We start from the raw sequence: 25978 nt of genomic DNA, 5'->3' as shown, positions 1-25978 counted from the left end.
ATTATATTCTCTTTATAATAGAATAGGGAGTCCAGAAAAAAATGTGGAAAATCCGTATATATATATATATGATAACTTGAATTTTTCCAAAGTATGAAGTTAATTCGATTTAGAAAAGAGAGTTTTGTTTTGCTTTGTTTTGACAAATGGTACTTAAACAATTGGATATTTCCATGAAAAACAAAATGATCTTTAATCTCTATCTCACTCTACATGCAAAAATTATTTTGAGCTGGATTATAGACCTAATGTAAAAACCAGAATAATAAAGCTTCTACTATAAATTATAGGAGAATATCCCCATGATCTTAGAATAGTCAAAGATTTCTTCTTAACCATATGTTTTGAGAGGCCCAGCTAAACTGCAGTTCCAGTACCAGAGCAGCTAGCACCCTTACCCTAACAAGAAATGCAAGGGAGCTGGATGTGGATGTTTACAATATGCCTGGCACTGGGTACTTTTTTTACCTGGTGGACGGCCCAATGCCTAGTTGTCCAACCAATGACCAGAGAGAGGGTCCTTAACACAGGAAACTTGTTTATCTGGCAAATGCCCTGTCTGATCCGTGTTCAGTTTATCTTTGCCTGACCATCACTCTGGCACTGGGAACCTGACCTTGTGTCCCCTCCATCCTCCCACTGTGTCCGGGGAAAACCTGGCCTGGGGTAAACTTGGCCTGGGGTAATCCCTGGTCTTTCAGATGGAAGGTGCAAATTTGATACACCACCACAATAGAAAACAAGTTAAAATATTTTACTTACAGATCCTGGGCAGGGAAGGTGCAATGAGTCAAGAGGGCAGTCCATTTCTGGGTCATGTGAGATAGGAATAAAGAATCAGGCAGAGAAAAACAGAAGGACACACACACACCCACACACCCATACACACAGATGGGGGCAGCAAGAAGTATATATAAGAGAATAGAACGTGGGTCACTTTAAGTCCACAGGCAAATGCCTGAATTGTCCCTTTAAAGGAAGAGACAAGAAAGTGGGGAAACCGGTCTGATAGGTGAGAGAGAGAAAGATGCCTCTAAATTCTTGCCTGGGGCCTCTACCTGGAGCTGTTTGGGAGTGGTCTACTTCCAATGTCTAGGCAGCAACCTTTACTGTATCGTTCTCATTGCAACATAACACAAAAAGGATAAATTATAAAGAAAAATGATTGATAATTTTTAATGTATTAAAATAAAAATGTTGAACTTCAAAAGGTAACATTAAAAAATAGTCAATCTATAGATTAGGAAAAATATTTGCAAAACACATATCAGAAAAAAATTTATATCTAGAAAAATACAAAAAATTACAAACCAATAAAAAAAAAAAACATTAAAAATGAGCAAAGGACTTTAGCAGTCATTTCACAAAAGAAAATATAGACTAGAATGGCCCAAAAGCACATAAAAGGATACTTTACATGGTTAATCTTCAATAAAATACAAATTAAAATCACAATGAAACATCATTTCACACCCAGTCGGATTGCTAAGATTAAAAAAAAGAATGATAATATAAATGTTGGCAAGTTTATAGAGCAACTGGATCTTTCCTTTTTTTAATGGTATGAGTGTAAAATAGTACAACTGCTTTAGAAAACTGTTTGGAATTTTCTCATGAAGTAAAACATAAATTTACCCCATGAGCTAGCAATTCTACTACTAGATATTTACTCAAAAGAAATGAATATAAGCATTTACACAAAGACTTACACAATAATATTCATAGCAGATTTAACAATTAAAGCTAAAACTAGAAGCAACCCAGTGTCTATCAAGAAGTAAATAGATAAACTGTTATGTACTCACAAAGTGAAATACTACTTAGAAAACATGGATATGAACAAGCTACAAATAATTTCTCTTTTATAATGACTGTCTTTGTCTTTCTTAACTATTATTGATTTAAAGTCAATTTTATCTGATATGAGAATGACTATACCAGCTTTCCTTTGATTTCCATTTGCATGGAACATTTTTTTCCATCCCTTCACCTTGAGTCTGAATGAGTCCTTATGGATTAGATGTGTTTCCTGGAGACAGCAGATACTTGGCTTGTCTTTTTTTTTTTCCATTCTGTTAGCCTATGTCTCTTGAGTGGGGAATTCAAGTTGTTCATATTTATTGAAATAATTGACTAGTGAGATGCATTTCTGTTCATTCTGTTGGGTAGAACCTTATTGCTTTGTTTTATCTCTTGAGCCATTATTTTATACGGGCTCTGAGCTTTAACTTTTGGGTGATTTTACACTGGTGGATGTCTATTGTTCTGATAGATGTATAATGCAGATCTGAATTCTTCCTGCAGGGCAGGTCTGGTCTTGGCAAATTCCCTCAGTGTTTGCTTGTCTGAAAAAGTCTTTATTTCTCTTTCATATAAGAAACTTAGTTTTGCAGGATACAAAATTTTAGGTTGGCCATCATTCTGTTTAAGAGGATGAGTATGGAGCCCCAATCCCTTTTGGCTTTTAAGGTTTCAGGTGAGAAATCTGCAATTATCCTGATGGGTTTTCCTTCATAAGTTACCTGATCTTTTTGCTTTATGGCTTGCAGGCATTCCTCCTTCATTTGACTTTGACTACTCTGAAGACTATATGTCTTGGTGAATGCCTCTTTGCAATGAATATCCCAGATGTTCATTGAGATTCTTGTACCTGGATATCTAAATTTTTAGCAATACTAGCAAAGTTTTCCTCAGTTATTCCCTCAAATTTGTTTTCCAATCCTTGTATGTTTTCCTCTTCACCCTCAGGGATGCCTATGATTCTTATGTTTGGCTTTCTGTAGGCTTTGTTTATTTCTCTTATTTATCTGTTCTTTGTCTTTGACTGACTTGTTTAATTTGAAGGTGTTGTCTTCAAGCTCTGAGAATCCATTCTTTAAAATTTCCCCTGTGTTGTGTATTCACTGAACAAATTTTTCATTTCCAGAAGTTCTGTTTGATTTTTTTAAATAAATAGATTTCTTCAGTGAAATTTTCATTCATTTCCTATATTGTTTTTGTGGTTTCTTTGTGTTGGTTTTCCATTTTCTCTTGCATTTTGTTGAACTTCCTTATAATGCATATTTGGAATTCTTTATCTGTCATTTCAATATTTTCATTTTGGTTAGTATCTATCGGTAAAGAGTTGTTGTTTCCTTTTGTTGTGTCCTTTCTCACTGATTTTTCATATTTTCAGAGTTCTTTCACTGATTCCTTCTCATCTGGCCTCTCGATCTAATCCTGGGGGTACTAGGCCTGGGTTGTGGGCCTGTCCCCAAGTCCCCAAAGATCAATCTTTAGCCATGCCAGGGAGAATAGTGCTGGTCCTGAGTTGCCTATGGGGTGTTCAAGCAGGTTTGACAATCTTCTTGGGTTGCCTCTGTCTTGCTGTCTTCACCTTTTCCCAGCATTGTGAATTGTATATGGTTTCCCAGCTTAATTTCTGAGAAGGCACATGGTACTCGTGAGTATGACTCAGCCACACTCTGTTTGCTTGAGCTGGAAGATGCTATGATGAGCTATAGAATTGTTCTCCCTGTCATTTGATTGATGTTTGTGTGAAAGAGCCAGCTGCCAAGATGTTCTTTTGTGCCTGTGGTAGGCTCTGGTCCTCCAGGTGGAGTACTTAAGTGCCCAAAGCTTTAGGAGGGACCCTACAGCTCCCAGGGGGTTGCTTGATCTCTACCACCACTGAGGTGGGGGGAGCAGCAGAGCAGTTCATGGCTAGGTTACAGAAGCCTGAAGGCTTTGTAGAGCCTCAGTGGGGCTCAGAAGTTGCTTTTACAGCCACTAGAGGGAGCCTCTGGTAGGAGGGTCAGGACAAGCTCTCCAAACCCAGAAATGTTTAAGTGCTAAGATCCAGGGCTGGGATCTTTCCACCCTTATCCAGTAGCACAGGTTTTCTGTGGGGAGGGGTGGGCAGCCTCCCAAATCGCCACTCTTTGTACCCCCACTGCACACTCACTTCAGTCCAGTCTACATGTGCTCCTTCTCCTGAATCCACCTCTCAAACTTCCCCCCAGTCTGTGTGTCTGCCCCCCTAGCGTGTGTCTCCACAAAATGCTGGCAGGCAGGCAGTTTCCAGATTGTGCACCCCTGTTCCACTACAAGTCTTCAAAGGAAGAGGTGTAGGCCCTCTCTCTGTGGGGACCTCAGCCAGGAGTACACGCCCACCAGAGAGAAGCAACCACTTGCAAACTTCTTGACAAAAACTGCTACCCCTATTGAAATGAGTGGAGGGTTGGGCTGCAGCACCCAGTCAGTTGGCACACTTGAGTGTGAGACATTTGGTTGCCATGGAGCCAGGGGCTAGGCAATTCCTCTCTGAATGCCAGACCCTTATCCAATATGGTGGCATTCCAGTGGGGGCGATGGATGTGCTCCCAGATTCCCATTCCCCAGCACCTCACCACACTCTCCCATGGGATATGTCCAGCTCCCAGATTTCTCCCATGTTCCTCTGCACCCCTCTCATGTCTGGAGGGCACTAGGACCAGCTTGTTTATCTGAGCCACTGGCATGCAACCCCATGAAATGCTGGCCGGTAGGGAGTTCCCAAATTGTGCCTCCCTATTCCACCACAAGTCCTCAAAGAAAGAGTTGGGGGCCCCACTCTCTGTGGAGACCTCAGCCTGGGGTGCACACCGACAGCAGAATAGCTGCCCTTCCTGAACTTCTCGGCTCAAACTATTCCCATGGTTGTAATGGGGAAGGGAGGGGCCACGGCTCCTGGTCAGCCCAAGCTCAACCTGCTGGCATGGCTGGCTGCAGCAGTTAGGGGAGGTGCAGTGGAGGAAGTGTCTGGATGGAAGAAAGCAAGGACTCCAGCCTCCTGTGACACTCTCCCAGGAGGATCCCCTCATGGTCTGCCCAAACTCCTGGGGCTCACTAGTTAACCCCACTATTCCTTACTTGCTGCCATTCTGGGCTCATGGAGGGTGAAAAAACCTTCAATAAACTTAGTGGCCTGCTGTTTACTGAAGGTACATGGGGTGGGGAGGGCATCACCATTTACCGTTTCACAGTGCTCCGAGCCTCTCTGTGTTTGATCCTTGCCGATATCTTCTCCTCTTTATATCCTTCCTTCTCAGCTTTGCATATTTTCTCCGTGGAGTCCCCAGCCGTCTCTGTCGTCTTTCTCTGTGATCCACACCTGAGCTGTGACTCTTATTTCCTTTCCTCAATCAGGTATCTTTCCTTCTCGCTGGGATGGTCCAACAAGCATGTCTTTAGTCAGCCATCTTGGCTCTCCTCCCATAATTGCGTATATTATTATAGATATATATCTATATAGAAAGAGAGGGAGAGAGAGAGTCATATTCTTTTTTCATACTTTTTTGGTGTGATGAATCCGCAAATGTATTTTTTTTTGCCTCAAATGTGTTCTTACTTGTTTTAAGAAAAAAATATTTTTTTTCTTTTTCCTGCTAGTTCCTCAGCACAAGAAGTCACTGTGTAGTTATTTATGCTAGAATGGATATATTAAATTTTTTGTTTGCATCATTTATGACATTCTTCCCAGAAAGAGAAAAACATCTTTACATTTGATTAAACACCTTGTGTGATTTAAGAGCAATCTTTAAGAGTATTCATCATGGTATTTTTTTCTAGCAGTTCTGCTGACCCTGACCTCTTGCATGTAAAAAGAACAAAAAAGAACTTCAGAAGCTGGTACGGAGGACAGCTTTATGTTACTGTCATAATGTGTTTTTGAATCAATTGACAGGCATAAAAAAAAATCCATCTAAAAAATCCATCCAAAAAATCCATCTAAAATGAAAGATTTCTCTGCATTGTTGTTTTGGTTTATTTTTTTCTTTTTCATTTAGACTTTGCCTTGCCTCTCACTGCATTACTGTAATGACTCAACATGAGCCAACAAAAACCATTTTAACATTTACACATATATACTCTTTAAACCACCATAATAATTTGCATTAGCAATTATTTTTGCACTGCCTTGTGACATTTCTTGTGTTGCCCCTTAAAATAGTATTTGATTCTTCTATTTATTTTTTTCATGCTTTAAGAAAAAAGTTTCTGGAGAACATGTCACCAAGATGGGGAAGTAAGAGATACCAGCCTTCAGCCACTTTCAAAAATATACAGACAGCTGTCTACAAACCAAAATAGCCCACTGGGGACTCAAGAACCCATGAAAGAATCTGCAGCAACATAGGGGAGCAAAAATCAGAGAACATCCATATAGAAAAGATCACAAGTGAGACTGGCATACTTGAGATACCAGGAGATGACTAGGACAAATGAAGAAAGGGCTAAGCTATTGTTATCAGTTATGTGGCAGTAAACACTGTGGTCCCCAGTGCCCTACTCCACAGAGGACACTGACATCTTTGGCCACTGAGATGACAAATATCCATTTCTTCCAGGGAACTCTAGAGTAAAAGACATAGATACTGTTCAGTGTAAAAAAGAAGGAAATGCTTTCATTTGAGACAACATGGATGAACCTGGAGGACGTTCTATTATGTGAAATAAGCCAAGCAGAGAAAGAGTGATACTCTATAATGTCACTTATGTGTAGGATTTAAAAAAGAGTCAAACTCATAGAAACAGAGAGCAAAATAGTAGTTACCAGAAGTTGCGGGTGGGGGGGGGACTGTGGAAATTTTGGTCAAACAACACAATTTCAGTTAGACAGGAGGCATAGTTTCAAGAGACCTATCCTACATCATGGTGGCTGTGGTTAATAATATATTGCATACTTGAAAATTGCTAAGAAAGTAGATTTTAAGTGTTCTCATCACAAAAACATAAGTATGTAAGGTAATATATATGTTAAATACTTAATTTAGCCATTCCACAATGCATACATACATAAAAACATCATGTTGTATACCATAAATATATGTAATTTTTACTTGTCAATTAAAAATAAATTATGAGTTTCTTTTCTCTGCTATTTCCTTCAATAAATTCAGTATTAATAATGGTATAGTCTCTACCACCTTGACCCTGCAGAATTTTAATCTCAAAGCAAATGACCTTATTTCCTAAGTGTCACCACTTTTGTGTATATTAGTCCTGATTTCCTCATGAAGATTAAATACATCTCTTCTCTGTTCTCATTGCATCTTGTATGATACAGTGGCAATCATCACACTAAATTATAATTATGTTAGTTCCCACGGTTAAGCCATTACCAGTTGGAACTATTTAACTTAGAAAAATATGTATTCGCAAAACCATATAGACTTATTGTTCATTTTTCCCATTTTCTCACCCCTTCTAAGTTTGCTTTTCATACTCAGAATTTCAGTCCTTCTCATCTCCCTATTCTTTATAATCATATCCCACTTTTATTACTACTACCTAACCTAAACACAATTATGGCTAAAGGAAGGGACAAAACATGGTATGGGATATGTCACCTAAAGAACAGGTTCCTATATGTTGATATTGTTTTGGTGAATTCACTATAATTTAGTCACTGATTCACAGTGTTTTACTTTCAGAAACTTATCTGTCTGGGTTTAATAAGCCAATCCTATGCAAATTAATGTCTATATCTATATCAAATCTACATTTGCATTAATCTTATATTTTTAACTATGAGGCCTAATGTTGTGGACTGGATAGATATTCTGACCTTCTACTAGTGGGTCTTTTTGTACCAAAAGGGCTGCAAAGCTAAGATCTCCAGTTGCTGCTGCTAACAACAACAACAACAACAATAATAATAGTAGTAGTGGTAGTAGTAATAGTAGTAATATGGTACCTAATCTTTATCTAGCACTTTTTGTGTACCAGGCACTATTCTAAGCATTCAATATTTAATCCTCACAACAGCCTAATATAATAGTCACTAATATTTTCACCATTTTACAGATAAGACTGAAGCACAGAAAGATGCAATGTTGTGCAAGTGGCATTTAAACCCAGACACTTTGGCTTCAAGTTTTGAGGTCTTAATCACTGTATATAAACACCTCTTGATTACATATGCTACTTCATGAATTGGGTTCAGAAATAACTGAGGGAAGGAGACATAGCACACGAGGAATCCATTTTGCTGATTATAGCAAATGCAGTTTGGTTCTGTAGTCGGCACGTCCAGCTTTGATACTTTTCTTCAACAACAGTAGTAGCTTTCCTACCCATATAGATGCAATGTTATTCTGTGGCCTAAGAGTTGCCCCTAGAAGCTCACTACAGTGTGCATACTAGCTCTCTCATTGACATTGATGACCATCTGGTAACAAACTAATTTTTCCTTAAACAAGCTAGAGAAGTGTCTGTTTAAGCTCCTTGTTTCTTACCTATATAATAATTGATACCACAAGTGGGGAACAGCGATTGAAAAGGCAGCAATGTTAAGAAACAAGATAGGTGTCTTGCCACAGAAAATTCTGTGGGACTGCTCTCAACTATGGGATTAAGGATGCTTCTTTCCTATCAAAAATTATTTTTACAAATGACCTCAAAGTAGCCACCTTTAAGTTAAAAAGGGGGTTAGAGAACACAAAAAGTGGGAAAACTATATGAAACAAAGATTTTCTAGATACTTAATATCAGGCAATGAAAAGCAATAATCACTGAGAAAGAGGGATTTGTTTTGAAATAGTTTCCAGGCTGTTTCCTAGAGAAAAGGAACCAAGTCAAAGCCTGATAGACCCCCTGAGTTGAAGAGATAGAGTTGGGAGGAGCTGCACAAATAGGAAACCCCAGAGATCTTCAGAGGATTACCCTTGACTGCTCAGCTGATAATTAATCAGAGCATGAAGGAGGAAACTGACAGAGACTGAGGAAAGAACAACCATAAGGTTCAAAAGTAATAGTGCCCAACAATCACACAGAACTGGGAATAGTGCTTGTTTCCCATCAGACTGGAAAGCCGCATAATTCCTAGAACATTGCATAGAGTACTTAGGAGAGTTTTGCCTCAGTAAGAGAGAATAATTGGTCTACACTGAGCACAAGCTCAGTCATGCCTAAGAAATCCTAAAAGCAAGTCCCAAAAGGATCAAGCTGTTTCCAAATAATTGTATTCCAGAAAAAAAAAAAAATCAAGGATATTTAGAGTAAAACAAAAATATCCAGAACTCAATATGATAAACTTCAGTGGCTGTACCCAATAAGAAATGACCAGTCATGCAAAATAGCAGGATAATATAACCCATAATAGGAAGAAAATTAATCAAAACCATACCATATCTGGCACAGATATTAGAATTAGCAGATGAGGCTATTTAAATAGTGATTATGCTATATTCCATATGTTCAAAAACCTATTGGAAATATTAAATGTGTTAAAGAAAAACATGGAAGAGATAAAAGAAATTTAAATTGAATTTCTAAAGATGAAAACCATGATATTTGAAGTTAAAAATACCCTGCAGAAGGATACCAATTGGATATCAGACTGGGATGGGGGGTGGGGGGAGGGGATGGGTGTATGCCTACATGACGAGTGCGTTGCACACCCTCTGGGGAATGGTCATGCTTGAAGGTGCAGACCCGGGGAGGTGGGGGGGGAGGGGATGGAGGTATGACTATATGATGAGTGCCAGGCGCACTGTCTGGAGAATGAGAACGGACGCGCCTGGGACTCTGACTCAGGGGGATGGGCGGGACATGGACAATGTATATGACCTGAACTTATGTACCCCCATGATGAGCTGAAATAAAAAAAAAAAAAAAAAAGAAACCAACAGATAAAGGGGCCAACAGAAAGGACAAGAATGAAGAGAGACATACAAGAGGAGATCAGAAAGGAGTGAGAGCCGGGAATCTTTATAAAATTAATAGTATGTTTGTTGTTTTGATTAAAAAAGTAAAGCATGCACATTAAAGAAAAATAAATAAATAAATAAATAAAAATACCCTGCATAAAATTAATAGCAGATTAGTTAGACATTGCAGAAGTTAAGTGAACTTGAAGATAAAGTAATAGAAACTATCCAAAAGAAAATAAAGAGAGATACAAATATTTTAGAAATTAATGGAGCATGAGTGAGTTGTAGGACAACTTTACACCACTTATTAAATGGGTAATTGGAGTCACTGAAAGAGAAGAGGAGGGGGCCACAGAACAAATATTTTTTTTAAAATGACCATTTTTTTTCTAAATTTAATGAAAACTAAAAATCCACAAATACAAGAATCTCAACAAATGCCAACACAAGAAACATGAAGAAAACTATACCAAAGTACCTTGTAATCAAAGTCAGTGATAAGAAGAAAATTTGAAAAGTAGCCAGAGGAAAAAAGATACTACATATAGAGGAGGAAAGATAAACAAGATGGCAGATTTCTTGTTGAAAGCAAGAAAACAAGAGAGGAACATTTTTAAGGAACTGAAAGAAATAAACTATTAACATAGAATCCTATAACCAGTGAAAATATCTTTCAAAAATGAAGGAGAAATAATATCTTTTTCCGATGAACAGAAACTGAAGGTTTTCATCACCAGTAGACACATACTACAAGAAATATTAAGGGTAGTCTTCAGATAAAAATAAAATGATAACAGGTAGAAATTTGAATCTACACAAGAAATGAGAAGCACTGAAAAAGTGGCAATTTCATGGATAAATATGTAATTTTTTATTTTATATAAATCTCTTCAAAATAAAATTGTCTAAACAAAGATTATTATGTAGTGTGGGCTTTACAACATATGGAAAACTAAAATGTCTGAAAACAACAGCATAAAGATCAGGAGGGAAGAAAGAGAAGTATAATGTTATAAGGTTTTAATACTATATATAAAGTGGTACAATATCAGTTGAAAGTAGACAGTGATAGGTTAAAGCTGTATACTATAAACCTTAAAATAACAATTAACATTTAAAAACATGAAGAATTATAGCTAATAATTCAACAAAGGAGATAAAATGAAACTATAAGAATGTGCAATTAATCTATAAAAAGATAGATAAAAGAAACAACAGATGGGACAAATAGAAAACATATAGCAAATGATAGATTTAAACTTAACAGCATCAATAATTGTATTTAAGGTAAGTTCTCTAAATATTCCAAATAAAAAAGACATTTTCATATAAATATAAAGCAACTCCCTATTATATGTTCTCTATCAGAAGTATCCTTTAAATATAATAAAAATATCTTAAAATTAAACAGAAAAATAGGTATCACATTAACATTAATCAAAAGAGACCTGGAGTGCTTATATTAATACTGTATTTATTTCATGGCAAAGAATAGCAAGAACAAATAAAGTCATTTTATAATGATGAAGAGTTCAATTCATCAAGAGGATTTAACAAACCTGAATGTTTATGCAATTAGTAAGGGAGCTTCAAAATGCACAAGGAAAAACAACTGAGGAAACTACAAGGAGAAAGAGAGGAATCTGCAATTATGGTTGGAGATTTCAATAACCCTCCATAATAATTAACAGGATTAATTAATAGAATAAGTAGACATAAAATTAGCAAGACAGTAAGGATATACAAAATTTAAATAATACTATCAACTACCTTGACCTAATTGGCATTTATAGAAAATTCCATACAAATATAGCAGAATACACCTTTTCAAATACATATAGGTGATCTAACAAGATACACCATATTCTGAGCAGTAAAACAGTATCAACATATTTAAAGGATTCAAGTCATGTAAAGCAAATTCTTTGACCAAGTTCAAACTACTTTTATAATAACACTTAGGCATTTTTTGCCTTTTCTGATGCTCATTCTTTCACAGGTTTACAGTGGAGTGTTCTAGAATCTACAGGATATGTGGTGATATTGCTACAGATTGAATGCAGAAGTAGATATGAGACTCTAGCTGTCATTTGTCAAGTCAGGCATTAAAAATATTTTCAAAACTTTAAAATAATAACACTCTTCTCAGTAATATTTTTGGAAAATGTGGGGCTTTTAAAAACATTAATTATATTGATATATGTCTTTTTAACTTTTGTTTTAAATTAATATAAATTTCTAAAATTTCTCTGTTTTAATTTCTAACATTGTAAATATTGATAGATATAGCCCATAAAAAGAAAGATTCTCCTTGGGGATTTCAGGAATTTTTAAGAGTACAAAAGAGTGCTAAGATCAAAAGTTTGAGAACCACTGCTTTAAAGCACCATTCAAACATTGTCGCTCTTTGATTCGTAAAAACAGTACTGGTTTTTCAACTGGATACTTCCATCTTGATGTGTCACTTGCAACTGAACCAAACTCATCCCTGCTCTTCTTCCACCACTTCAGTTCCTTCTATTGACATATCTGTTTTTGTTAATGCTTAATTTTCTGAGTCAATGGCACTTGAAATCTTGGAGCACATATTATTTTTTCTTCTTCTGTCCATTTTTTTCTCTGTTAAGTGTTTGTATTTTGTCAGTTTATTTGACACATCTACCCACTAGACTGTAAGTGCACTGAGGCTAGAGTACAATTGTTAATCATCTTTTTTAAATCTCTCATATTGATCCCATACTCAATAAACAAAATTTATTTGTGGAATATTCATAATTTTTTAATAAAAATGACAGCAAATAGGCCAGGCGCGGTGGCTCACCGCTCTGGGAGGCGGAGGTGGGAGGATCGCTTGAGGTCAGGAGTTCTAGACCAGCCTGAGCAAGAGCGAGACCCTGTCTCTACTAAAAAATAGAAAGAAATTAACCGGACAACTAAAAACATATAGAAAAAATTAGCCAGACATGATGGGGCATGCCTGTAGTCCCAGCTACTTGGGAGGCTGAGGCAGGAGGATCACCCGAGCCCAAGAGTTTGAGGTTGCTGTGAGCTAGGCTGACCCCACGGCACTCACTGTAGCCCGGGCAACAGAGTGAGACTGTGTCTCACAAAAAAAAAAAAAAAATGACAGCAAATTGATGATGACAAGTTATTTAACATTCCACACACAGTTACTTGTATAATCTGGGCCACTTATATTATTTATTAGAACTAATTCATTATTTAATACAAAATTATGAGTCTGCTCATAAGCCTCTGGTGATAATTAAACACAACAATGTGATTGTAATTATCTTTGAATTTAACAGCATCATAAAAGATTATGTTAGGTATTGATAAAATATCAACATGTTACAGAAACTTCAGGATCCACTAAGTGTATAGAATGCACTAGGTAGGAGAAGCTGCAATGTTGCCAGATAATTTAAATTTTGCACTAAGTTTTTTGCACCTAGATTTGTGCCCCTTAATTAAAATAGCTATGAATGCTGATGGTTGGGAAAAGCATTAACAAAAGGGATTAGTGCCAAGTCTTGGCTTAGTTCAAAGTAGAGACATTTCTAACCATATGGTATTGATATTTGAGAAGGCTGAGTTATAGCTAGGGTCATGACAACATGACAGGGAACAGGGTAGGGAGAAGTTTGACAGCATGGCTGCTGACACTTGCTGTCACATGGTATTGCATGCTGTTGGGGAGACTTTTTGCTTAGAGAGGTATAAGCAGCAAAGTACAGGGTATTTCAGGATGGAATAATGTGTGAGGGCAAAGAGCACTGTATTGGTTGTTGGGAAGTCATAGACTCTTGATTGCAAAACGTCTACTGTTAAGAGTAGCTCAGGTATACTCAGGATTTCCTCTTTGTCTTGTCTGTATTAAAAGCATTGTCTGACTTGTAGTTGCCTTATTTAGACTTACCTTTAAGGAATACAATTTTATGGAGATTCAGATATGATTCTATCAACTTGTTACACTTCCCTGAAACCATAAGAGGCTATATTTAACAGGAGAAGTTATCTGTTATTTGTTTTTGCATTCATAAGATACTTCACTTAGGATAATGGTCTCTATTTCCAACCAAGCTGCTGAAAAACATGTTATTTCATTCCCTTTTGTAGCTGACTCCATGGCATATATATATATACCACATTTTCTTTATCCACTTGTGAATCAATGGGCACTTAGGTTGATTCTATAATGCGTCTTTGCAATTGTGGATTGTGCTGTGTAAACATTTGAGTGCAGGTGTCTTTTTGATAAAATGACTTCTTTTCCTTTGGGTAAATACCCAGTAGCAGGATTGCTGGATTAAATGGTAAGTCTACATTTATTTATCTGAGGAATCTCCATAATGTTTTCCATAGGAGTTGTACTAATTTGCAGTCCCACCAACAGTGTATAAGTGTTCCTTTCTCATTGCATCCATACCCCCATGTATTGCTTTTTGACTTTTTAATAATGGTCATTCTAGACATAAACCAATGTAATAGAATAGAAACCCCAGAAATGAAACCATCTACCTACAACCAACTGATATCTGACAAAGCAGACAACATACACTGAGCAAAGGAAGCCCTATTCAATAAATGATGCTGGGAAAACTGGATAGCTACATGCAGAAGAATGAAACAGGACCTCTGTCTCTCACCATATACAAAAATTAATTCAAGATGGATTAAAGACTTAAATGTAAGGCATGAAACCATAAAAATTCTAGAAGAAAACATAGGAAAAACTCTTCTAGACATTGGCTCAGACAAAGAATTTATGACAAAGACCCCAAATCCAAATACAACAATAACAAAACTAAATAGATGGGACTTAATTGAATTGAAAAGCTTCTGTACTGCAAAGGAAATAATCAACAGATTTAATAGACAACCTACAGAATGGGAGAAAATATTCGCATACCATACATCCAATAAAGGGCTAATGTCCAGAATCTACAAAGACCTCAATCCACAAGAAAAAAAAAACATTAAAAAGTGAGCAACATGCATAAAAAGTTTTTTGAAAGAAGATAGACAAATGGCCAAGAAATATATGAATAAATGTTCAACATCACTAACCATCAGGAAAATGCAAATTAAAACCACAATGAGGTATCTCTTACAACAAACTATGCTTTCCCTCTTCATATTACTTAATCTTCAGAAAAACAAAAATATCTAATGTATACAGATTCTTATTAGATTTCTTTCTTTTTTCACTCTTCTTTCTTTGCCCTTTGTGTGCTGTTGACTTTTCTGCTCCTAATTCCCCTGAACTTTCTGTTCATGCTACCATTGCTTCCTTTAATGCCCTTGCTTACCCATATTGTGTTTGGCATGTCTCTATACATAGGATCTAAAACATCCATCTGGGTTTTTCTCTCCACAGTTTGCTTTTGCACTGATGATTTGAAAGTTAGAAAGGTCTATTTATCTGTCATTTAAAAAATTCCATCATTCTGATTTGAAGAGACAAGCATCCAGGCTGTACTTGTTACAGGGGAGAAAACACACTGTTTCTGTAACATGCCCATTAGCCTTCATGATAAATCACCTGCCACCTATCAAGGACTCTAGCTGAAATCAAAGACCCTACAAAATCTATAACTTCAATTTTAATTCTTCATAGGTACTGAGTAAATAAACATGTATGATGTCACAAGGATATTTTTGAGAAACACTGAATGATTTCTAAAGAAAGAACCTTTTCCTTCTATTTTTAACCTACCGTGAATAGATGAGTATAGTCCAAAAAGTTCTGAGTATTTTTTGAGTACAAACTGGGCCAGCATTTCCTGGAATTGATCTTGATTGGAGGCATCTGGCTTATCATCTCAGCATTGCAAAGAGGCTCTGATACTCCAACTTGAGCTGGCAAATGAATTTCAGAGTCGTGTCTGGAAAAGCCACTCCTGTTGAGATAGCAAATTCTAGAAGTTGTTTTGAAATTGAGTTGCTTTGTGAAAGTGGGCACTGACATGTTTCAGGGTTTCTTGGATTTTAAAATTCTAAGATATGAGAGGCAATCTATAATAACTTTTGTTTATAAACTCAGAAAATTGACAAGAGCCACTGTAAAATTCAGAAGTTTCCTAAGTAATTAATGGATCTTGGGTCATCATGGTACAATATCTTATTAAAGAATGGTCTAATTAATCATAAAATTGACAAGTAGTGCTTATTCCAAGGAATATCTTTTCTGCTGATTGCACATATATTTCTCTCTGTTCAAATGAGTCATTTTCGTAGGCTTGATGGGCTTCAAACAGCAGTAGCACATGTTCTGCTTTATCTATTACAGTTGTTTATAAGCTTTTTATTTATTTATTTATTTTTTTGGTTTTTGTTGTTCAGAAGTCTACTATATAAAATAGAAAAAGATGAAATGGCTCAAGTTGAAGGACAGGAGGAATGTCTTGGGCCCCATACACTCATCCCCTTTACCCCAATCACAAAGACACCTCAGCAGAACTGCTAATACCCTGTAATGTGAGATCAAAAATCTCTTAGCCAAAGTAACAAGTCTCAGCACAGAGCCACAGACACAACTCTGATTTTCAGTCTCATGTAAAGATATAATTGTAGCCACAATATTTCATTACCTTAACATTTGAGGCTTAGCAAAAATGCAGGGACATTTACATTTTTAGAAAATATTTTTGCATATTTTACATGCTTTCTCAGTATTTTTCATATTTCTTTATAAGTTTTCTATCACAGAAGTAATCAATATTAATGTAGAAAAATCAGAAATTAAAGTATAGCAAATACAGAGAGAACAATAACTAATATTTGTGGAACTTTTTGTAGATGCTACCAGGCTTTATTCTAAATGTCTTCACATGTAATAAGTTCTATGAGGTTGTTATTTTTAGTATTCCTACTTTATAGATAGGAGGCAAAGGAAGAGATGAGGGAAATCACTTTCTCAGTGTTACATAGCTAAAAAAATTATTGGTGTCTGAATTTTTGTGTATGTGCATAGATAGCCTCATACCGTATTGTTCTCACTCGGTGGTGTATTTCCATGTTAATATTAATAAATAGGCTCATGAGCATTTGATGTTAATAAATGTGCTGGTGATTTCATATACACACAGACAAGCCTTGTATAAAGTAGTCATTCAAAGAGCGATAACATACACATTCATCAACACACACATTCTCTTTCTTTCTCTCTGTCTCTCTTTCTCCATCTCCATCTCCATCTCCATCTCCATCATCTCTTCCTTTCTGTGGACTCCTTTCAGAGGATATTGAAAGGGAAGCAGCCATCCCTGAGTAAACCAAAACAATTTAAATTTTACCTATTTAAAGTTTTAGGGTTCCATGTAAGATTTTGTTCAAAGAAAGAGTATTACTGATTTTCAAAAAAAGGTGAAAAGTTTAGTTTTAGTCAACAAAGAAAATATACACAGTTTATCAAATTGCTTCCCAGCATTAACAAATCAATAAAATTTTATAACCATATAATGTCATATGCCAAAAATTATTACTATCTCAGCAGCAGACACTATATTTCAATTCCTGTGGTTGATTAAAGTTTGCTGATGGCCGGGTGTGGTGGCTCACGCCTGTAATCCTAGCACTCCTAGCCAAGGCGGGTGGATCGTTTGAGCTCAGGAGTTCAAGACCAGCCTGAGCAAGAGCGAGACCCCGTCTCTACTAAAAATAGAAAAAAATTATCTGGCCAACTAAAAATATATAGAAAAAATTAGCCAGGCATGGTGGCGCATGCCTGTAGTCTCAGCTACTCAAGGAGGCTGAGGCAGTAGGACTGCTTGAGCCCAGGAGTTTGAGGTTTCTGTGAGCTAGGCTGATGCCACGGCACTCACTCTAGCCAGGGCAACAGAGTGAGACTCTGTCTCAAAATAAAATAAATAAATAAATAAATAAATAAATAAATAAATAAATAAATAAATAAAGTTTGCTGATAAGTCAACCAAGAAAGTAGCATTGGTATGTTAGGTTAGAAGACTCAATAAAATTGGAGATTATCATTAATTTAAACTAGAGCCAAGAGGCTTCACTGCTGAGGGGAAAGATTAATGTAAGAAAATAAAAAGGGAAAACCAAGGGAGTTGGAGTGTGTGATAAATAGGAGGTTCCATAGTAATAATTCCATAAAAGTGGAAAAGGAGCAACTAATCAATTGGTGTTGAAGCAAGATTCTTATGTCGAGACATTGGGAAAGAAGCAAAATGTGGCTATAAATATTTAGTATAAAATGACAAAAAGATAACATTATCCCATAAAGCGAATAATCAAATTAATAACTCAACTAAAAACATAAAATGCATAATAGAAAAGACATGTCTAGGAAAAAATTCAGTCCAAATGAATGCATCAAATTCCATTTCAAGAATTCTAGTAAAAATTCTCTCTTCACAAAATTTGAATTAGAATCTTTTTCAGTCACTGGCTAGAGAAGATGAAATATTTTCTTTTTCAGCATTTACAATTAATGATATTCAATTAATGTATGTTTGAAGACTGAATGACTATTAAGAAAGAAATGAAGTGACATAGACAAATCTACATTCATTTAAATACACTAAGTGTAATGATGAAATGTAGCAAGTTTCATATATTTACCACAGGGAACTTTTTTGTGAAATTTTATTAATGTGAAAAATTATGACTTATATATAGTAATTTAAAAATGTTTGTGATGGAACACAACCTCTGAGTGATTTTAAGCAGTCACTTTATTTTCAGCTGATGGGTACATTATTAAATATTTTTATATCTGCCACTAATAATGTTCCATTGTCAATTCACTTGCAGCTTTTTAAATCCTGTAACTCATTTTCTATAATTTTCAGTCACTCAATGTACTTGTCATTGGAAGTCACCCAAGACTTATGACATGAATTATAAATATTCCTATCATAATCTTTGTCTTGAGACCTCTACAAGTATAAAGTGGTAGAGGATGAAATAATAACTTAAAACTATTTTGTTGAGTTTTTGGTAAACAAATTATATTTACTTGACATACATAATAATGGAAAACAAAATTTCAGATTGCTGTCTATCCAATAGTTGAGGTTATCTAGTGATTTGATTTGTGCATCATGTTAAAATAACAATTAAAGGTACTGGGTGAGAGTATGTTATGGTTTATAAAAAGTCTACTCACCAATGTAAAAAAAAACTTCAAACTGCAGATCGTCCCCATTGGGTGCAATATACTTTTATTTTTACAGATTGATGCTGACATACAATAAATAGAGTGGTATACAATGAGAAGACTTTGAATGAAATTTGAATAGCACTTGACAGTTTTTCTTTTATTTCAATGACGTGAACAGTGAATATGTACACTAATGGACTAGGATCTAATCCTGAAAGAGGACCAATATGCCAAAATACATGTAAAAAAAGTCTTTTTAGCAAAAGGCCTTTTCTCCATATATCTATATGAGTATCTATCACCTCCTGGATATCTAATTTCTCAATATAGCAATACTTATACCATGTTCTACATATTGGCAAATTTAATATCAGCTAAAATAATAAAGCAGATTAAAGTATAAGAAATATAAATTATAACATGCTAAAGAGGGAGAGATAAAGAAAGAAATCTGGGATTGTAGCCCTTGTCTACTCATATTTTTAAAACTGCTGTAAGTACAGCTGGCTGGAGAGTACAGTTTATATAACATAGTGTCATGCTTAGTATATTTCATTTAACTAAATAAAGAAAAAAATTATGGTCCTTGATTCTTACCTATTTCTGAAACAAAATCAATAGCACCATCAACACTACATTTGCTGTAACTGTTGCAAAAAGATGATGCGAGTGCAGAAAGATATATCAATAATTCAAACAGATTCATTACAGAAATACAGATACATACCTAAGTTACATTCATGGGAGATTTCAGTGCATGAATTGGAAATAGTGCCAAAAAGTAAAGAAAAGTTATGAATTCTGAATACAAAGGTCCACAATAGAGACCTGAACTTCTGGCTACATGTCCATCGTAGCACTGCATCATCAACAAAATGCTCCAATTTTGACCTGAAAGAAAAATTTCAGTTATAAACTTGTCATCTTATTGGTAGTCAAGAGCAGCTGTAAAGAATATCTAAAAATTTTTCAAATTATTACTTGTGGGAAAGGAAGCTGTAGTCATAGACGGAATGTAAATGCTTTATAAAAGTTACTCAAAGATGGATACTAAGAAGATATACATAAGGCTGAGGTGGGAATTTTTAAATAATGTTCACAATGTTTTGCAGTTAAGTTGGCTTAGAACTTAATGATTTATAATGGCATTCATGATCTCAATGTCTTGGAAAGAAGATAGTATTCAAAAATTATATATAGTGCTCAAAATAGTAAATTTCATGTTATATGTATTTTACCACAATAAAAAAATTGGGGAAAAAAATCAATCAATGCAATTCACCACACCAACAACCTAAGGAAAAAACCCATATGATCATCTCAATAAATGTGGAAAAAGCATTTGACAAAATTCAACATAAATTTGTGATAAACACTCCCAAAAAACTAATAATAGGAAGAATTTCCTAGACATGGTTAAAAGCCATCTACCAAAAATCCTACAACTAATCATTTGTAATGGTGAAAATTGAATGTTTTCTCCCTAAGATGTGAAAAAACACATGAATGCTTGCTATCATCATTCATATTAAATTTTATGCTAGAGGCCATAGGCAAAACAAATCTCTTGGATAACAATGAAAAGAATCGCATGTCACTACAAATTAATACAGGAAAATAATTATTAATAAAAATTATTGCTCTCAAAGAAAGAATGAGAGAAGCTTATCTGTAGATGGGAGGGGAGACAGTGGTTGGCATCAGGAAGAAGATTATGAATAATTGTACTATTTGTTATTTTTTATTTTAAAACTAGAATACACTAAAGTTTGTTTTCATGAAAGTGGTAAAAATTCAGTACAAAAAAGGAAATTAATATAATGAGGAGAGGGAACCAAAGTAGAATTCCTTGAGCAGTTGGCAGGAAATGCAATCCAGTGCACTAAGAAGGATTAGTATTTGATAGTGAGAAAGGCTCTTCCTCAGAGCCTAATTACCCATTAGGCACAGTAGGAACAATTTTAGGGGCCTCCAGATGCTTTTAGGGCCCACAAAAATGTTTAAATTAATTTTAAAATCAGAAAATTGTAATGTCCTTCTCTTCCTCCACAGAATCCCAACAAAACCAGTATGGAAGTAGATCCAAGTTAGGTGGTAGATTTGCTGGTGAGAATAGGAGAAATTTCCCATCTAACAACTTTTATATTCTCTATAAAAAATGAGCTTATCTGGGAGCAGTAATGACTTTGTACATAGGCAGAGATTTAAAGAATTAGAAAAGTAAAAATTATATACAGAATTTCTGAGAATAGAGTAGTGAACATAAAAGAGGAATATAGAATGCTGAGTAGAGTTGGCTGCTCATTTGAGATCAGAGATCAAGTATATATACAGGAACACCTTGACTCTAGGCTCTGTGATTTATTCCTGAAAAAAGTAAGTTACCTGGTTCATGTAGTCTCTGAGTTGTTGCTAGCCAGTTGCCACCCAAAGAAAGAGTAGAAAGGACAAAAGTAATTGTCTCACTCTCTCCCATTGGCCTTTGGTAGCTCTCTCTCTCATACCTAAATATATACTCAAAAATTAAAGGGATTTTTGCTTTAAACTTCAGTATTATTTGAAACTTTTATAATGAGCATTTCTCAAAGAGGTAAATGGAGAAAATGTGGCTCCATATTTAATTTACAGAATCGTAAACAGCATGGACTTGAGAAGATAGGGCAAAATGCCTAGCTACTCCACTTACCAGCCATGCAACTTTGGACAAGATGCTTAACCTTTCTGAGCCTTTATTTTCCTCATCTGTATAAGGAAAAAATAATAATATCTAACATAACAATTTTGGTGAAGATTTATTGAAATGTACAAAGAACAAGTTAGTGCATACATGTAGTACAGTGTATGTGTGTGTGTATATATATATATATAGTTCCTATATATGTGTATATATATATATATATTGCCTGTATATAGTTGTTACTGTTAATTAAAGAAAGAATTCCTGCCAAAAACATCATTAACAAAATTAAAACAAAATCAAATCTTCAAAAATTTTCATGTGGTCCCAAAAGTGACCAGGAAGATACATGCACAGCTCTTTTAAAAAAATGCACCAAGAAATAGAAACCCCAAATACCCTGACTTGATCATTGCACATTCTATGTATGTAACAAATACATGTACCCCATAAATATGTAAAATATTATATGTATCAATAAAACATAAAATGCACCAAGAGAATATATGCCCTTGGGAAATAATAAATTCATTCTTTCATTCAATTGTTCTTTCACTTATTGCATAAATACTTATTCAACAAACACTCTACACCCAGCACTTTACTGAGTGCTGGGACAGTGGCATATCACATAGGCTTCTGAAGCCCTTCATGTCCCTCTGCCATTTTTTGACTTGGATGAGTTTAACTCCACATGACTCTTAAAGTTTCATATGCAGAGAACAAGTAATCAACCTAGCTTCGGTTCTCAACTCTACGCTTCCTTTAAGGAACTATCTTGATTATAGCAGTTATCTGAGAATAGATAACTGCTCCCCCACACTGACTTCTCTGCATGACTTATTTTCCTCTGTTATAGAAAGTGACATTGACCTGATATTTCTTTAAAACTAAGCCCTGCTTTCTGACTCTCTATGCCCACTTTATGTTGGGCATATGACAAATACATTCGTGAATCGAGCTGATCATAGATAGCAACATATCTGAGCTATCTCAGCGTAGTTGTCCATAGAAATGCCTGCACTAAGTCATGATTCAGTGTTATGAACTGGGCTATTATCAAAGGCTGATATAAGAAATGGCCATTTAAAAAATGTTACTCTATTTTCTGTAAAATGCGAGTTGAAGACATTATCCGTTATTGTTACTCAACATCCACACAATAAATTTCCTCTAGAATTTAGAGACAGGAACGTATTTGTCTCACTAGATAAACTTTTATGTTTTCTATAATCTGACAAAAGTAGTATAGCACAGTAGTTAAGATGATGGCTTTGGAGTCAGATAGATTTGGATTTGAAGCCTAGTCCTAACTTTTTCTCACTAGGGAAATTATTTAACTTTTTTAAGTCTTGGTTTTCTCATTTGTAAGGAGATCCTGTTTTCATTTTTTTTTTTTTTTGTGGGAGGGAAGTCAATAAGATACTACATGTGATGCATTTTGCAATATCTTATATAATATATAGTGAACTCAATTAATGTTACCTTCTATGTTTACCATGATAAGTATATAATCCTATATTTTTTCTCTCCTACGTTAATTTTCACATCTAAATTTCTACTGAACTACAGTTATAATTTTGTTCAAAGTTTCTGGTAGAATAATTTTTTTCATTCTTTCTTCTAAATCTTTTAAATGATTCTCATTTACATAAATCTTTCCTTTTCTATTTCAAAAAAATTTAGGGAACACTTTGTTACATGGATGGAATTTATCAGGCTGAGGTCAGGGCTTTCAGTGTACCTCTCACTGGTGTACATTGTACCAGATATGTAAATTTTTATTCTTCATCCCTCTCCTACCCTCCCCTCTTATTAGTGTTCAATGTCCATTACACCAATGGTCTCCAACCTTTTTGGCACCAGGGACCGGTTTCATGGAGGACAATTTTTCCATGGGCCAGGGTGGGGGTGGGGGATGGTTTCAGGACGATTCAAGTGCATTGCATTTATTGTGCAGTCAAACCTCTCTGCTAGTGATAATCTGCATTTGCAGCCACTCCCCAGCACTACCATCACCGCCTCAGATCATTGGGCATTAGATTCTCATAAGGACCATACAAACTAGATCCCTCACAAGTGCAGTTTACAGTAGTGTTTGAGCTCCTATAACAATCTGATGCTGCCCCTGATGTGACAAAACGTAGAGCTTATGAAGTAATGCAAGTGAGGGGGCAGGGAGTGGCTGTAAATACATATGAAGCTTTCTCACTCCCTCTCACCCCCCACCCCCACTCACCTCCTGCTGTGCAGCCCAGTTCTTAACAGGCCACAGACCAGTACTGGTCCACCACCCAGGGGCTGGGGATTGAAGCATTACACCACTTTATGAGCATTACATGTTTTTCTAAATATATTCAGTATTGAAGATGTCCTAAATGTTTTTTACATTTATGGGTATAAAAATATCTAAAGAACAGAGACTCCTCTGAGAGATTCTATTTTGTATAAAAAATAAAATTAAGTAAAATGTTTTTTCAAATAAATAAAATATAATTTTATTCAATAAATAAATGACACATAAACTAAAAAAGTTAGACCCCTACTCTGAATCTTATGTGTATATATAAGATATAAGATGTGTACATGTGCATGTATACATATATGCGTGTATGTATATATATAATTTTTTTAAAAATATGGAATGCTTCACAAATTTCCATGTCATCCTTGTGCAGGGATCATGCTAATCTTCTTTGCATTGTTCCAATTTTAGTGCATGTGCTGCCAAATTGTGCACGATATATAATTTTTAACTCTCCTCAAATGTAGAATAAATCTTAGTTTAATATCTAAAAACCTCAAGAGAGAAATAATTTTTTCTAAAAGAACAATATTAAAAAAGATCAATTCCACATAGGTTTAAAAATCTATAATTTAGCAACCAAAATTTCCAAAAATACATATTAAAAGGCAACACAGACATTGAGAAAAAAATTACAATAATTAAGACAAGTATAGACTTATAATAGTGACTCCAAAATATTAAAAAGCAAATAAAAGCGGTTGTTATCAACCAATAAAAAAGTGAGAATCCCCAATTAAGAAGGGAACAAGCAATAGTAAACAGTCAATTTACAGAAAATATAAAGCAAATAGACGAAAATATAAACAATCTCAAATGTTATAGAAGTGAATATGCAAATCAAATAGAGATACCAGATTAGGAGAATGTTAAAAATTATTACACTTCTATGTATACTTCTATGTATACTGAAATAGATTTTATCATATATTGTCATTAAGAGTTCAAATTACTGAAAGTTGTCTGAAAGGAAATATAGTACTAAGTATAAAAGACTTCAAAAATATTTCTGTCTTTAACCTAGTAATTCCTAATTTAATTTTAATCCAATAATTCCACATTTAAGATTTCATTCTAAGAATATAATCAGAATTTTATGTGACAAGATATTAATGTAAAATTATTATGAGCAATGTAAATTTAGAGGCAATCAAATTTTCTACCAATAAATGGGAAAATAGTAAAATACAGCATGTATGTCCATCAACTTGAATATTCATCAACTTGAATATTATTTGATCACTAAAATTATAGATGTTTAAATAGTTAATAATATGAGAAAATATCCATGACATAATATTAAATAAAAAATAGAATGCAATATTAAAATTTACACTTTGACCTCACATATATATAAATATACAGTATATTTATATAATATACACATATTTTAAATTACATGTAATTATTATAATATATATTTTAAATTATGTTTAAAATAAACATAAATATAAAGTTGGTAAGTATGTAAATGCATATCTTTTGTATATCAGATGACTTTTTTATTATTTAATATTTTTTTATTTCAGCATATTATGGGAGTGCAAAAGTTTAGGTTAGGTATAGTGCCCTTGCCCCCAGCTTGCCCCCCCCACCCCAGTCAGAGCTTCAAGCGTGTCCATCCCCCAGACGGTGCGCATCGCACTCATTATGCATGTATACACACATCCCTTCCCCCCCGCCCATCTGTCCGACACCCGATTAATGTTATTCCTATATATCAGATGACTTTTGATCAAAGTCAATCGGGATGGGTAGTTAACCAAATAATCAAAAAAGTTAATTCAATTGTCAATTCAAAGAAAAGTGATAGAAGTTCTACTTCTTGCCAAGATGGTGAATTAGCACAGGATGCTGGCCCGTTGTCTCCAAATCATTTCTGGAAAAGCTATAAAAACGTAGGGTGAAAGTGCATTTCACAGTTATTAAAAATATTAGTTAAATCTAAGGAACCAAAGTTGTCATGAATTGTGTGTGTGAGAGTGTATGTGATGGCAGCCTGGAGGAGGCAGCCCGAGTTGTCTTTTCTTATTTGTACTGTTAAAAATAATACACATATAGAAGAATGCATAAAATCAACAGCTTAAATTATTAAAAAGGAAGCTTCAGATAAACACCAGTCTGGTCAAGAAATAGAACCTCTTCAATATGCTGGAAGCCCAACCACATTTCTTCCCAATCAAAGCTTTCCTGTC

The 25978-nt window shown here is 35.0% G+C and overlaps 1 long non-coding RNA gene and 1 other non-coding gene across 2 annotated transcripts in view; one reads left to right on the top strand and one right to left on the bottom strand.

Annotated features, from left to right (window-relative positions):
* The window catches only part of LOC123630272, a 63128-nt gene that overhangs the window by 33224 nt on the left and 3926 nt on the right, over nt 1-25978 (top strand). The gene's annotated exons all lie outside the window — the stretch shown is intronic.
* LOC123631122 lies at nt 24112-24218 on the bottom strand. Its single transcript, XR_006732996.1, has one exon. It is a non-coding gene; the product is annotated as a U6 spliceosomal RNA (small nuclear RNA).

Source organism: Lemur catta, chromosome 1, assembly GCF_020740605.2.
Source record: "Lemur catta isolate mLemCat1 chromosome 1, mLemCat1.pri, whole genome shotgun sequence".
In the NCBI taxonomy this organism is placed as follows: domain Eukaryota; kingdom Metazoa; phylum Chordata; class Mammalia; order Primates; family Lemuridae; genus Lemur; species Lemur catta.
Note: the sequence above shows the minus strand (reverse complement) of the source record. Positions and strands in the feature narration are given on the sequence as shown.